Source organism: Magallana gigas, chromosome 3 (genome assembly GCF_963853765.1).
Source record: "Magallana gigas chromosome 3, xbMagGiga1.1, whole genome shotgun sequence".
NCBI classification, from domain to species: Eukaryota; Metazoa; Mollusca; class Bivalvia; order Ostreida; family Ostreidae; genus Magallana; species Magallana gigas.
Window position 1 is genome coordinate 3987872 of NC_088855.1, and position 13854 is coordinate 4001725.

The following is a 13854-nucleotide window of genomic DNA, read 5'->3' on the forward strand; positions in this document are numbered from 1 at the left end:
TATATATATATATATATATATATATATATATATATATATATATATATATATATATACTTTTTCAATTTAAGACTTGCCTGTTTGTTGTATGTAAGTAACGGAAAATAAAATAAAATAGACCAAAGCTACGGTTTCTCTTTTCATAACCACTTTACCTACAAGATATCAACATTTTCTGAAAATTAAATATTTAATTTAGCGTATTCGTTGAGTTGAACTTTTTAAATAAAAATGCCAAAACCTACCTTATTGCATTCATTTATTTTAAGAGTTTGTTCGTCAGTCTAGACGTTTAAATACCCTTATCGATATATTTTTATCTATCAATCATTCCCTTAAAATCCCCATTTACTTCCGTTATTAATCATTGACACCATTTATGCCACATGTTTGAAAGGAAAGTAGAAATCCATGGGACGAATGACTCACACGAACAACAAACATCTCTTTCTATTCAATAGAATATGAAACTCTTTTAAATATTGTAAAACTCACTCAAACAACAATTCCTAAACAAAAATAAAGCCGCCAACCTTACCTTATATGTCGATGATCGGGCACCCGGCACAGACTTACAGTCGGCGATTAAAAAACTTTCAAAAAGTGTCTGTATACTTGCAGTTGTTAATAAAAGAAAACAAAGTAGATGCTGCCATTAGACAGTAATACCCTCACGAAGTGTTTGTCCCTTAAAAGACTGTTTTGTACCAGTTTTAGTTAAAATGAAGGCCACAATTTCCGGAAATATTTGATTAAGGTCTTCCGTTTCCAACGGAGGACCTGATAGTTTTCGTACAATTTCTTATTATTATTAAGGTCTTCCGTTTCCAACGGAAGACCTTATTGTTTTCGTACTGGGTATATCCCTCTAACTATTTTTAGAATCGGTAGGACAACAAAGAAGTGCCTTTAAGCAAAATAGTCCCTATACTTGCAGAGTGTATATACATTTTTTGGGACATTTTAAATCAGAATGCTTGACACATGTCAGAAAAGAGGATTTGCAATTTCAAAAACAAGTGTCAAAATTAATTTATCATTTGAAGAAAAGAATTGAAATTGTGCGATGTACACCCTTTCCAAAACTGAGAAATTTCCTACTTTTACTTTCATTTTCAGAGTTTTTCAATACAGACGCATTTTGCCGGAAAACGAATCTGACTTCACACCACGAAATTTTAACAGGGAAGAGACAATTTGATGAGCTTTCATTCAAGAGGTCCCTTGTTGCTGAACGAAAATTAGGGCCGGAGCTATGAACCATAACGTTAACATTACTGCCTATGGAAAATGCATTAGTGGACTATACCCTACTGTTTATTATTTTTTCCCCAAAATTTTGTGCACGCGATTTCTCTAAAACTACTCAATCGATCTCGATAAATTTTTCACAGATGATGGACATTATCTGAATTATATATATATTTTTTAATTTTTTGTCGTCGTCACTTCCAGTCCGGATTTACGGTCGATTTTGTAATTTTTTACGACCAATTTTGTGCAGAGCTGATCTCAAAAACTATTAGAGATACGACTTTAAAATTTTCCGGATAGGTAGAGCATGGTTTGAAGTTGTGCACTATATAGTTGTTTTGCACCAGTGGTGCTATTCCTTGGAGCTCGCTAAGGCACGAAAATGAGGTACAGATTTTGATTCAAAATTTTCATACGTTTTGATCAGTATCTTTTTATCGGTTGATATTTTGTTAAGACATATAGAACAAAAGTAGTAGGAAAAGGGCCTGGTCCCTTTAATTAGAGACCAAGAGACTCGTAAATTCTATTACGAATAACTTCAAAAACGATAAATATTTTGATATGCATTATAGAATCAAAGTTGTTGATCCCTACAATATATGTTCGAAAAAGTCATCATCAGGCCCATGTTTGACGTAATTAGGTTTTTTTATTCATTATCTTAAAATTCGGGGGGGGGGGGGTGTTAATTTTGAAATTGTATCGAAATGTCATGGTATCATTTAAATTAATAAAAAAAAAATCGGACGGAAGACCGATTCGTTACTCGTAACAAGGTCGTATCCTAGTTAAGGTCTTCCGTTTTCAAGTTTTCCTACAGTTTCTTCTTATTCGTTTTTTTTCCCACAAATTTTCTGTTTCCAACGGAAGACCTTATTGTTTTCGTATTGTTTATTATTAATTTTTTTCCCAAAATTTGTGCACGCGATTTCTCGAAAACCACTCAACCGATCTCGACAATTTTTTCACAGATGATGGGACATTATCTGAATTTTATATGTTTTTTAATTTTTTGTTGTCGTCACTTCCGGTCCGGAATTACGGTCGATTTTGTAATTTTTTACGACCAATTTTGTGCAGAGCTGATCTCAAAAACTATTAGAGATATGACTTTGAAATTTCCAGGATAGGTAGACAATGGTTTGAAGTTGTGCACTATATAGTTGTTTTGCACCAGTGGCGCTATTCCTTGGAGTTCGCTTAGGCATGAAAATGGGGTACAGATTTTGAATCAGTATCTTTTTATCGGTTGATATTTTGTTAAGACATATAGAACAAAAGTAGTAGAGAACTAGATACGATCTCGTTACGAGTAACGAGTAGGTCTTCCGTTCAATTTTTAAACGATACGATTAAAATGTCAATGAAATTTCAGAATTCCCCTCAACCACTGAATCCCTTTCAGATAATGTATAAGTTTGTCAATATCCTTTAAAATGCTTAACAAAGAGTTTTGCTTTTTCACATACAGCACATTAAAGATTTAAGATTTTAGTCCCCTAAAATCCCTAATTACGTCATCAATGGGTTTCGAAACGAGTTTTATAAAAACTGATATTGTTACGATCAATGTTTCTATAATGCATTACAAACTTTGTATCGTTTTTAAGTTATATGTAATAGAGTTTACATGAGACTTTGCCCCTAAATAAAGGGACCAGCCCCTTTTTCTTGAGTTCATTCCAAAGGTCTCACGAATAATGACATTATTTGTTGTTACACTTATCTAGAATTCTTGTTAATTTTTTTTAGATACAAATGATTGAATATTTTAGGGGCCAGACCTTAAGATCCCTAATGGTGACAGCCATTGGTGTTTTGATTGGTGGAATCCATTAGAATCATCAATACAGACATTTTCTCTTCTACAATGCTTAACAAAATATGTCTCCTTCTCAAGATATATTACGTCAACGTTTAAGTACTTTGGCCCCTAAGAATCCCTAATTACGTAATAAACGGGCGTGGCAATGATTTTTTCTTATAGATATTGTGACGATCAACAACTATGCTTCTATAATGGATACCAAAATCTGTATGGTTTTTAAGTTTTTTATGATAGTGTTTTTCAGTGTTTTGGCCCCTAAAAAAAGGGGCCAGCCCCTTTTTCTTGATTTTGGTGGAAAGACTGTTGAATTATCTACTACTTTTGTAATATATGTCTCAACAAAATAATAACTGATAAAAAGATACAGATCAAAACGTATGAAAATTTTGAATGAAAATTCGTACCCAAAATTCCGTGTCTCAGTGAGCTCCAAGGAATATAGCCACTGACATAAAACTTAATAGGGCCTAACTTCAAGCTATATTCTATATATCCTGAAAGTTGCAAAGTCATATCTTTGATAGGTTCTGAGATCATCTCTGCACAAAATAGGTCGTAAAAATTACAAAATCGGCCGTAAATCGGTACCGGAAGTGACAACGTTAAAAATTTCAAAAACATATAAAATTCAAGTCACGTGCCATCAACTATGAAAAAATAGTTGAAATCGGCCGAATAGTTTAAGAGAAATCGCGTGCACAAAATTTGGAAAAAAATAATAATAATAATAATAAGAAACAGTACGAAAACAATAAGGTCTTCCGTTGGAAACGGAAGACCTTAATTAAAAGGTCTAGCCAACAAAATCAAGAATTTATTAATTAATTTAATTAGGGACCAAGAAACTCGTTAATTCTATTACGAATAACTTCAAAACTATAAATAGTTTGTTATGCATTATAGAATCAATGTTGTTGATCGCTACATTATCTATTTGAATAAGTCATCGTCAGGCCCATGTCGACGTAATTAGATATTTTTATTTATTTACTTAAAATTTCGGGGGGTGTGTGTGTGATAATTTTTATTTTGTATCGAAATTTCAGGGTATCATTTAAATTAATAAAAAAAATCGGACGGAAGACCTACTCGTTACTCGTAACGAGGTTGTATCTAGTTAAGGTCTTCCGTTTCCAACGGAAGACCTTATAGTTTTCGTACTGTTTCTTATTATTATTATTATTATTTTTTTTCCCAAATTTTGTGCACGCGATTTCTCAAAAACTATTCGGCCGATTTTAAAGATTTTTTTACAGATGATTAGTCATGATCTGAATTTTATATGTTTTTGGAATTTTTGCAGTCGTCACTTCCGGTACCGATTTATCGGCCATTTTGTATTTTTTTACGACCTATTTTGTGCAGAGCTGATCTCAGAAACGATCAGAGATATGTCTATAAAATTTTCAGGATAGGTAGTCTTTAGTCTAAAGTTGTGCACTATTATTTTGTTTTACTCCAGTGGCGCCATTTCTTGGAGCTCGCCTGGGCACGAAAATTGAGTACGAATTTTTATTCAAAATTTTCAAACGTTTTGATCTGTCTCTTTTTATCAGTTGATATTTTGTTAAAATATATATAACAAAAGTTGTAGAGAATCAAAAGTTCTTTCCAACAAAATCAAAAAAAAGGGGCTGGCCCTTTTATTTAGGGGCCAAGGCACTCTTAAACTCTACTACAAATAACTTAAAAACAATCAAGATTTTGTAATGCATTATTGAAGCAAAGTTGTTGATCGTACCAATATCTATTAGAAAAAATGATTGCCACGCGCATTTATTACGTAATTAGGGATTTTTAGGGGCCAAAGTACTTAAATTTTGACGAAAAATAACTAGAGAAGTATACATATTTTGTTAGATATCATAGAAGAGAAAATGTTTTAATAAATGATTTAAAGTGATTCCACTTATCAAAACACGAATTTCTGTCCCCATTAAGGATCTAGAGGGCTGGCCCTTTAAATATTCAATTATTTGTATCTCAAAAATGATCAACAATTTTACATGGGTGTAAGAACAAAAAGTATTTGTATTTATGAGACCTTTCGTATAAAATCAAGAAAAAGGGGCTGGCCCCTTAAATAAGGGGCCAATAGACTCCTAAACTCTATTAATCATACCTTAAAAATGATCAAGATTTTGTAATGCATTATAGAAGCAAAGTTGTTGATAGCAGAAATATCAGTTTGTAAAACTCATTTCCAAACCCATTGATGATGTAATTAGAGATTTTAGGGGACTAAAATCTGAAATCTTTAATGTGCTGTATGTTAAAAAGCAAAACTCTTTGTTAAGCATTTTAAAGGATATTGACAATCGTATACATTATCTAAAAGGAGGTGGTTGAGGGAGAATTCTGAAATTTCATTGATATTTTAATCGAATCGTTTAAAAAATTGAACGGAAGACCTACTCGTTACTCGTAACGAGATCGTATCTAGTTATTATTATTTTTTCCGCAAATTTTGTGCACGTGATTTCGGAAACTTTCCAACTGATTTACACTATTTTTTCCACAGATAATAGGAAATGATCTGATTTCATTTTGTTTTTAATATCTTTGCCGTCGTCACTTCCGGGACCGATTAATTGCTGATTTTGTAACTTTTTCGATCCATATTGTGCAGGCTTCATCTCGAAAACTATCAGAGATATTGATATGAAATTTTCAAGTTAGGTAGAGCATAGTCTGAAGTTGTGCCTATTGTTTTTGTTTAATGCCATTGGCGCCGTTCTTAAGAGCTCACTATGGCTCGAAAATTGGGTACGAATTTTGTTCCCCTTCTTTGTACACACGATTTCTCAGAGATGGCTTGATATTTTTTCTTGAAATTTGCAGGAGTGATAGAAAAAAAGTTATATCTTGAGTATCCATTTTTCATTTTTTCAAAGTTCATTTCCTGTCGTCCGTTTCCTGTCCCGCGACAAAAAGCTTGTTACATTTGATCTCAAAAATGATAAGGACTTGAGCATTTAGACTGTGTAGGATTATAGACCTATAGTTGCAGATGTTTTTAAACTATATTATTTTGTTCGTTATAACTTCCGGTCGTAACCGGAAGCACTTCAAAAATCATTTTTTCTTTAGCATTAAATGTGTTTCTCGTAGAATTGAAAGATAAGTAATAATCCTGACATATGTCTTGTATCCGATGTTAAATAAAAACAAAAAATTCTACTTCCAGTGAGATATGTTAAATATCTCAGATAGCGTTTTTTAAGTAAAGGTTTTTCCCACGAAATCTCAAAAAAGTCCAGTGATCAATACATAAAACTTATATAGATAATAGACATTCGATAGAAAATGCGTGTAATTGCTTTCATTTTGTCAACCGTCACTTCCAATTCTTACGGGAAGGGTACAAACAAATCAAGCTGTTTAAAAGTTTAACTGTTTTTCTTTGACAATTTTAGTAAAATTGATAAACAATAAAGTACAAGTGTCTTATGTTCCACAATTCATGTTTTTATCAAGTTTAACCAATTGTCTTTGGTGTTTTAGCTAGCATGATAAACAGTGATGTACACTAGGCAAATGTATAAAAAAAACCCAGCTTTTATTTTCATTAATCACTTTCGTTCGTCTGTTTCCGGTCTCGAGACGAAAAACCTAGTTTCACCAGGATCTCAGATTTGGCAGAGAGTATCAATATTACATCGATATCATAAAACAAAATCGGACGGAAGACCTACTCGTTACTCGTAACGAGATCTAGTTTTATTTTATTTTCATAAAGGATGAGATCCAATCACACTATACACAAGGGTTGCCCTTTATGTACAATTTGGGGTTGAGCTGTTTACATGTATACATAAGTATTGTCGTGAAACCGATAGTATGTAAACATTACACGGTATATGTATAAGGCAATAAGCCTCACCTTAGGATGAACAAACGTGGAACATGGTACAGGACAAACACCAAGACAAGGCGAAAGATAGATGTGTACTGGTGGGCTGAAGGGACTAGACTGGCCACTGGAGCTCCAGGTATTGGAGTGGGCAGTGAACCAGGGTCAGAGGTCATTTGCGTATTAATGTCGAATAACACACCTGGAAATAGTCACTCGAATTAACTGTAAAATATTTGATTATGAAAGATATAATGATACATAAATATACATATGTCAAATAAGAGAAAAATTTGCAAAATGGGGATAAAAAAATGAATATCTAAAAAAATCAATTCGGGAAATAACAACAAAAGCCCCAGCGGGACTTGAACTCGGTATGTACAGATCACAAGCCCCACAATTTATCCACTTGGCTATGAAGTTAGTTATATGTTTACGTCGATAAAATCCTTTTAATAAAACAAATTGTGGTTTCGACCAGAGGTCAGCCATTTCGTGACGATGTGTTATTCCACCTTACACAGGTACATGTATTTACATAACCATGTACATTTCACTAAAGTATTAGGCCTACTTTTACTATCTAAATAAGTCATCTCTTTGCCAGCAATCTGTATCATCATTTTTTTAATATTTAAATAAACCTACTTATTGCATTTGTACAGTTTCTGTTGTTTTAATTGCAATTTTTTTTTCATTTGTCAGACTTACACTGTTGAATGGACTTATTGACCCTGTACAATTTTGTTTTAAATTTGTGTATTTCATGTAAGTAAGTGTAGAGACTTACCATGTTTATATAAGTTATATCAGGAAGGAAAGGGTCTTTTTTCTTGATGTATTATGATGCATCAATTGAATGTATGCCATGACCCTATGGAATTGTTTTTACCCCCTGAAACAGGAAAATACCAAAGATCCCCAACACTAAACCATATAATTATATTCTTGTTTGTAATGTCATTATGATGCATCAAATCCCCTCTAGAATAGAAAATGAAGATATATTTTGATAACTTTTGAGATCTCCATCCCTAAACCATACTTATACTTGCTCTTTGTGTCATTGCGCATCAAATGGTACATAGGTTATGTCCCATGGAGACACCCTGACTTTCCAGAATTGGAAATGATAAAGTATTTTATCTTATTCATATGTAATGTTTGACCCATATGGGTAATTTCTAGCCTAATGATGACCCTGCTTTGTTTAGGAGACTTTACAATTACATAAAACATTTTGTTAATCTTTATAATTAAAAAACAATTTCAAAAGTCTTAATGTGCATCTAGAGAAAAACACCAATCAAGAAATTATTACAATTTGCTACTGTACACTTGTAAAAATTTAAGAAGACTTTGAATCTTTAGAACCAGATTTGATTTGGGGGAGGATAAACATTTAATTTTTATCATTTATTGTTATTAATTTTAACTTGAATATCAGTTATTGACCCCAGATAGAAGATAAGACTTCTGACCATATTTTAATAGATCATTTGTCAATTATGCAAGATGTAATGTGATTTTTTTTAAAGAAAAGCATTTTATACCAGTTTTTAAGACCTTTAAGACCACAAATTATATTTTGATTTTAATAGATCATTCGACAATTAAAAAGAATGTTAAAGTAAGGGTTTTTTTTAATTTCAAGCAAAATAAACGCAAGCTTTTTTTTAATTTTAAAATGAAAAATATGTCATTTTATTTACATTTTAAGGAGGGATACATGCTCTCATCCAGAAAATTCAATTTTTTCTAAAATGGGGTGGGGTGGGGGCAACAATTATAGAGTTTTCGGGGTGGGGTTCCGAGGCATGTTTTTGGCAGTTTTATAATGTAATTTAAGAAATTTTAATTTTTGAGGAAGGATCTGGACCCCTTGACCCCCCCCCCCCGATCCGTGCATGGGATAAATGTTAATTTTCTGCTACAATTTGACTTCCTGGATGAAATTTAAAGTTTTAAAACCTTATTGCATATCTTCAGGACAGGCCCTATTCTATCCCAAGATATGAAATCACTACTGATGAAAATGTAGGAGGAGTTCAAGGAAAAAATGCTTTTTGTGAAAAAAGTCATTTTTTTTTTTACAAATTATTTAACCGACAGGACTACCAGTTTTGAAACTTTTTTACAAAAACAAAATGACACCCCAAATCAAACACCAAGAGTTCAGTGTGCTGGTTCATAAGATGAAAGAGCAGGTTGAGAAAGTAAAACGTGACAGACGGACGGACGGACAGAACAGGGTAACAACAATATACCCGAACCTTTTTTTTTAGAAAGTGCGGGTATAATTATACATGTTTAAGTAGCTTTTTGTGCTATTTCATTTGTGTTCGAGTTGAAATATGGAAATAATACTGAAACAAAAACTATTCTGTTGAAGGAGTCTATAGCTTCAGTTTATCAGGCATTTTGACCGATAGTTCAACTAGCATGAAAACAGGGACTTAAAATTAGGTACTTTTATAGCATATTATCTGATGTAAAGGGTAGGAAAATATGTACATAATGACTGTAACAGAAGTTTCACAATTATTTGACTTTTAAATAGCAATGGCTCAAGTTTTGTTCATAAATAATAAGAATGGAGAGAAAATGTATATGTTTGCATCCTACAATGAATATAATAAATTAAGAATAATGTTTTTTATTTTTTTGCTGTTGATTTGTAAGGTATTTGGAATATAGTCATAACGGAACGCGTTACACTGACGTTGCGATGCGTTTGCAGTTGCTCCAGGTCAGAATGTCATATCAACAAAAAGCAATATATCTTTCATTTATATTAAATTTTGAATCAAAGTACAATTTTTAAATTTTCATAGGTAAAGTAAAAAAATTTATACCTGTAGTATATGATAAGAACAAATCATTTTGTTATCTTTAAGAGTGATAAAATATAGCTGAAGATCTGATATTGTTGAAAATAGAAACAGTTATTTAAAAATATGGAGCATAAGACATTCATGTTTGTAACCAAGGGGTATGTGATTCTGCAGCCCCGCATAACATGTGCTTTTTAAATACAGCGGCAGCAATTTTAATATAGTAAAATGTTATTGATTTAATACCTTATCCATGATAATTTAATTGTACTTATTGAAAAAACTAGATACACTCTTTTTGGTCATAAAATCAAATATTTATCTGGACAAAAACATCCAAAAATATATTGAAGTTGTCATATATTTGTAGGACTTTAAACTAGATAATTTAGATTACTAGTTGCAGTATTTCTCTCGCAATTTTAAACCTAGTATATTTGTTTAACAATGGAATTTAAGTTGTAATGTACAATAACCATATCATGAATATGGGTATTTATTGCCTGTTTTAAAATTTCAAATTATTATGGCAATTTACTTTCCCCTTTAGTAGGTCTAAGCAACTTTCGTTTTTGTATGTTAGATTTTTTCCCCGAAAAGATACTTACCAGTACTGTGTTCTGAAAAAGCATTGTGCCTTCTTTTGATTTTGAAACGGATTGATGCGCTGATACATTAATTGGAATGAAATTAATATTGTTTAATTTGTATAGATATAAATTTTGAACTTACGATCAATATTTCGAAAAGAGCATTACTTGTTCGGGACGTTTTAGAAAAGTTTAACAGAAACGCAAAAGGTTGTAGAGATTTTGAATAAAAAATTATTAATGCTTTTGTAAAAATTAATTGAGATTTAGAAAAAAATTGTAAGTACGTGCTTACAATGCTTCAATGTAGCAAGTCTACTGACATTGAAATAAGTATACTTAAATATAAAAACTTCAATGAATTGATTGAACCCTTTTAGTAGAAAACATCATTTCATGCAACCATACACATTTACAAAACCACTGAATCAGTAAGCCTTGCCATTTTTATCAGTTTCATCGTGGATCTGTTATCTGCAAAGACGCTTAGGCCAGCATTTTTTTTATTTTTAGGTTTACAAACCCGCCGCTCGGTTTTCTGAGTTTTTAGAAAAAAAATAAAATTACAAAAAAGATCTTTTTTTTTCTCCCGGACAGCAAATTTTTCCTAGTAGGAAAAGTGTATCGTCATTGTTATCAATGGCATAAAATCTGCTCTTTTTGTGTCATGATAGCCTAACAATTTCTTTCGCATCTTTTTCTCGTGCTACATTCTTCAGAGAAGCTTCTACAAATACTCTGCTGTAAGTTTCATACTTTGAAGTTTTACCGACAGTGTTGACCAGTGGCTAGACGAGATAGTCACACCTCACTGAACATGGCTTCGATAGTTACCTGTGCAGCTGTTTTCAAGTACATCACTGTAAAATGATTCCCTTTCTTTTTGTGTTGAATTGGCATATGTATTCATTGGCTTTTTTAAACATTTATTTTACAGAGAGAGAGAGAGAGAGAGAGAGAGAGAGAGAGAGAGAGAGAGAGAGAGAGAGCGATGTATTAGAGATATTATAAATTTCTGCAGTAACTATTCTCATGAACACATTTTAAAGTGACCTGCCTAGTGAATTAAAAAAAAATCATATTTTGCATATTATTGTTTGTGCATTTTCCGTTATTTTCAATCAAAATTTACCATTTCATAATTCATTGCATAGTTGTACTTTGTACATGGAAATTCAACAGGATAAAATACATGCACACATATAGTTGCAGTGATTTTATAGAGTCTGTTCACATTCACAATGTTATGTTTGAGTTTTCTCACATATAAACACCCAAACCAATTTTGTATTTATAAAATGTGAGAGATCAATGAAGTTGAATATTTTTTAACTAGTCTACTGCAGAAAACATGAAAGTAATAAATATTTTGTATATTAATAATTATATACTAGTATCATACAGGAGAAAACATTATGACTTTATGTACATAAAATTTAGGTTTTTTTTTTATAAAATGAAATGTTGACATGTCCGACAATAGTCTGACTAGTAACTTTGAATCTTGGGCTAGTAACTTTGTGGCCAAATTTTGTAATTGCACACCCCTGACATTGCTATATGTACATGTAATTTCAAAGCTGTATGTCTAATATTCTATTGTACTATTTCAGTGATATGTTACACAGATGACATACTTTTCACATGCTACACTTGATGCAGTTACACACCACTATCATGAAGTTGTCATTCATTATATTATTAGAATAAAGATGATGTCATAAAAGGGGTTTTTTCTCGTACAGAACTTTACAATTTTGTGGTTCGTAAACCTAAAAATAAGAAAATTGTAGGTCAAAAGAGATTTTTTTTTTTATTTCCTCCTCCTACGGAACTTTATCATTTTGTTGTTTGTAAACCTAAAAATAAAAAAAATGCTGGCCTTAACAATGCGTTCAACAAAATGCTTCGAAACATGCAGAGGAAGTTTGAAAATAAGTGGTATTTCAAATCAAACAGACACACACGCCTGAAAATTAAATTTAAATGCAAACACTTTAATAATTTTAAAGATGAATGTCTATATATCTATATACCTGTAGATACAAATATATATATGGAGATTAAAGGTTACAACATATAATTTCCATTACATATATTTTTAATTCCATAGATTATACCAGATTTTATACTGTTCTAATGTCGATACACATAATTCAGAGAGGTTATTAAAACATACTTAAATATTTCAAACAAAAGTAAGCAATTTTTTTTCTTATTAAGTCCTTTCCAATTACCGTTTTAGATACAAGTTGAACACATTATTACAATCGAAGCAAGTAAAAATATATTTCGATTCAATGCAAATGTGAGCATGACTTTCCAATGATGTTTTAAAGTACGATATATTTTGAAAATGACCGACCTTACACTTAAAATATGCATACGTAATCTTTTTTCAAACTTGAACTTTATATTGTCTACCAGAATGATCTGATAAAATTGAATTAGGGTTAAATAGTGTTTAATTTTCTAACTTCTTGCGATTTATACTTGATCGTTGCTTTTAAAAAGTTTTAAAATTTACATATTTAAGGAGGCCGATTTGGGTTTTTTTGCTGAAAAACTACAATAGCATAACTCTTTATTTTTTAACCATATGTTATTTAAACCAACTCTAGTTTATTTGCGAAGGTTCATGAAAATCGACCGTGTGGTTCTTTTTAGGGACCATCTCAAAATAATGGTACGTTTACTATAGGAATATATAGGAAACTGTCATTTTCCGCAAATCAAAGCAATTTAAAAAAATACTACAATAGCTTTTTTTCTCAAATTGTTATATATGATTAGTAATATCATTTCCTACCTTATATGCAAAAAACACAAAATTCTACCGTCTGGTTTTTAGCGGGGGCCATCTCAAAATATTTAAATGCACCAAATTTTGCTATATATTTGGATCATCACGAATGATGATTGGTATAATGGATTCATTCCAAAAATGAGGAAAATGTCCTCGAGGATAGCATCATTCTGTATATAAAATTTCAACAGCGTACAATTTTTACTTTTTCTTTTATGTTATTTCTTATAACGTACTCCAACAAAGCTTCATTTTATCATAACGTCATAGAAGCGCAATGACCATGCTCCCCTACCGCACAACGTAAAAACGTGTAAAAAATAAAAATTTCCTTTAAAAATTTAAATATTTTTACCTGTATTTTGTTTATTGTGTTAAATTTTATAAATGATATCGAAAAACATTCATAAGAATTATAAATCAACGGTATTATATTAGAATGCGCAAAAACATGCGCAATGCAAACTAAAGTCTGCCTCCTTAATTGGTTTTATATCAACTGTGCAATTCTATTCTCATCGGCATGATAATTTCTTATCTAACACATTTTTATCTCAGTTACTATATGTTTACGCTTTAATTTTCTAAGACGTTTTGAAGAAAAAGTCTAGGTGAATTGTTCTTGAAATACAAATTAAATCATTTGAAATGTTTTGTTCTTGTACATACCAAAGGTATTAAAA